This window comes from Sarcophilus harrisii, chromosome 1 (genome assembly GCF_902635505.1).
Source record: "Sarcophilus harrisii chromosome 1, mSarHar1.11, whole genome shotgun sequence".
Classification (NCBI taxonomy): Eukaryota; Metazoa; Chordata; class Mammalia; order Dasyuromorphia; family Dasyuridae; genus Sarcophilus; species Sarcophilus harrisii.
The window spans coordinates 486722455-486725675 of record NC_045426.1 but is presented as its reverse complement, the minus strand read 5'-3'; the positions used below and the strand labels follow the sequence as shown (position 1 = coordinate 486725675).

Below are 3221 nucleotides of genomic sequence, written 5' to 3'. Positions count from 1 at the left end.
CATGAAGCCAAACTCAAAGGAGTTCTCAGGAAACCTGATTTCAGATCCATAGAAGCTTTGCTATGAGGAAAGACGTTCAGAAACTGCATTATTTCCAAGAGGATTTTAGGAGACACAGAAGATGTTGGTCTCACAGCATTCAATATTTAATGAGAGCCCTTTTCTGATTTCTTGAGTGAGCTCAGGAAAAACAATATGTAGTCATATGGGAATAGGACTCTCAACACTTTTTGAAGTGTAACATAAAACTCAAAGAAAATCCCTTGGTCTCTATAGGTAAATAGCAGACTGCTTTCCCCTAGAAAGTTATCTCATTTCATAAACACTTTGTTAAAAGAGAGCACAGTGTCTCCAAAGGAAAAGAAAATGAAATTGTGGATCCCAATGCTATTAGGTTACCACATGTCTGGCATGGAAAAATATAAAGCCCAGATTGAGATTGGTCTGGCCCAGTGGCCCATACATGGAATTACTACAGTTGAATTTAGGTACAATTTCTTCTTCTTCCCTCTGTTTTACTTATTGGTCCCAGATATAAGAATGAAAAAACCTAAAGCTATATTAACATTCCTTCAGAGCCTTAATGAAATTCATAATCCACCTATGAAACACAAAAACCAAAAAAATAATTTTCAAGTTGTCTTTAAAAAATAAGTATATATATAGGCTTTTTGGGACAGAGCCAAGATGGCAGAGTGAGAAAACAATCAGTTGAGCACTCCCAAGATTGCCCTCCAAACAAATTTAAAATAACAACACAAATCAAATTTTGAAGTAGCAGGCTCAATAAAATGTTGGAGTGAGACTTTCTTGTATCCCAAGGCAACTTAGGAGATCAGGAAGAGAGACTGATATAGGGATGGAGGCTGGCTTCGAACTCACACTAGTAAAACACCAGTGGTGGGATGTTGTAGTGGTGACCAAAGTACCAGTAGCTTACAGAATTCTCAAGCCAAAGCTTGGAAACAGGTCAGAAAGACATTACAGAAGACTTCTTGCTAGTACTGGACATAGGAGCAGATACTGTTTGACAACTCTATTGCATGTGTGCACTTTTGGGTCATGGTTCAAGGGTGAGAAAAAACATTTTCAGTCAAGTGTGAGCAGAAGTCCTGAGTGGGAGTATCAATTTTGATAAGTGTCAAGAACAATATCATAAGTGTCAAGAACACAAATGGAGTATGAGTTATGAGGAGCAATATTTATTGCTATTCCAAGGTATCAGACACTTTCCATGTAAGGAGATCAAAAGAGTAATGACCACATATCTCCCTAGATCATACCACCTTGGAAGCACCAAAACTTCCAAATCCCCAGAGCTAGCTCTGAAAATAGGATTGTAAAAAAGCTTGAAGCTTAAAGTACTTTAACATAATGTTCAAATTCAATAAGTGATGTGGAAAAGTGAGCAAACATAAAAAGAGAGCATGACTATAAAAATCTACTATATTGACAGAGAAGGTCAAAACACAATTTCGGAAGACATTGAAATCAAAATAGTCGCAAGCAAATTCTCTGAGAAAAATATGAATTTGTTATAAGCCTAACAAAAATTCCTCAAAAAAGTAGAAAAAAATTGAAAATCAAATAAGACTTAGAGAAAAAATTAGATAAAGAAATGAAAGCAAATTTAAAAAAATATAAGAAAAGACAGCAACTTGGTTTTAAAAAAAAAAGTGTGTGGGGGAAAGAAGCAAAAAATCCTGAAGAAAATAATCCCTTGGAAAACAGATTGTCCACATGTAAAAAATGTACAAAAATCCAAATAAGAAAATAATTCCTTAAAAAATTAGAAATGGGGTGGGGGGGAGCTAAGTGGACAGAGCATCAGCCCTGAAGTCAGGAGGACCTGAGTTTAAATTTGATCAGTTAATACAATACTTCCTAGCTGTGTGACCCTAGGCAAATTACTTAACCCCAATTACCTCAGCCAAAAAAAATTAGAAATGGGCAAGTGGAAACTAATAGCTTTATGAGATATCAAGAAACAAAGTTAAAAGAATTTTTAAAAATAGAAGAAAAAAATTTGAAATATCTCATAATAAAAACAACCAACCTAGAAATAGATCAAAAAAGGGTAATTTTAAAATTATTAAACTACCTAAAACCATAATCAAAAAAAGACCTCATATTTCAGGAAATTATCAAGGAAATGGCTCAGATATTCTTGAACTATAGGGTAAAATAAAAATTGAAAGAATCCACCAACCACCAGCTAAAAGAGTTTACAAAATGAATGTTCCTGGGAATTAAAGATGAATTCAAGAGCTGAGCTGGGCTGCAGTGGTAGGTTGTGTGCCAGCAAAGGAAGAGAGCAGTGAGAGGCTTTGGTGCTCCCCTTGACCTGGTCAATGGAAAGATGAGTGTGGTCCAAGAAACGCTCAGCATCCTCTGATGGCTATATTGGATCTAGCAACTGGGAGGCAGCTGACCTGTCCAATGAAGAGAGAAAACAAAAGTTCTTAAGACTAATGGGAGCTGGAAAGGAAGAACACAGTGGTCCTCTTGTTATAGAAGATCATAGATCAACATCTCACTTTAGAACAGGGGAAGAAGACAAGAAAATGAATAAAGAACTGGAGTCACAGTTATCAACAGAGTATGGACAGTAAGTTATATGGGTGATATTGGCAACATTGTGAATTTGGCTTCAGTGAGTTAAAGGATCCTGCTGGGGAAGGTGACACTGCTGGAAATGATGGTGATGATGATGACGATGATGATGATTTGCAATTCACAGTCTGAAAAAAAGGAACCTGCTGAAGAACTACAAGCTGTGGAACAGCCAGGAGGAGAGGAAGTTAGCCAAAGCTAACTGAAAGCTGCCAAATAGCCAGAAAAAGTGGAGAACCCTAAAGCTAAGAAGGATGCAAAAAGCAATTACAAAATGATGTTTGTTAAATCCAGTGGTTCATAACTATGAATATATGATTAGTCTTTGTATTCAAAGTCTTATTATAATGCACAATGGAGGACTGTTTCTATAGCAAAGACCTTTGTATTATAATGTTTTAAAAAAGACCTTTCTTTTAAATAGTTACCAAAAGTATTTGCTTTCAGATGCCATGGATTACAATTTTATGGGCATAATTATATATATTTTTGTAAAATATAAGAGTTGTATTGTATACAAGACAAATAAATGATTCCCAGCTTCCTTTCACATTAAAAGAGGCACAAAAGGAAGAAGTTTTAGAGTGGGGAAAATAGGAGTGAGACCA

The 3221-nt window shown here is 35.7% G+C and overlaps 1 pseudogene; it reads left to right on the top strand.

Annotated features, from left to right (window-relative positions):
* Positions 1 to 859: 859 nt before the first annotated feature.
* On the top strand, positions 860 to 2917 carry LOC100930578 (annotated as a pseudogene).
* The last annotated feature ends 304 nt before the right edge of the window (positions 2918 to 3221 follow it).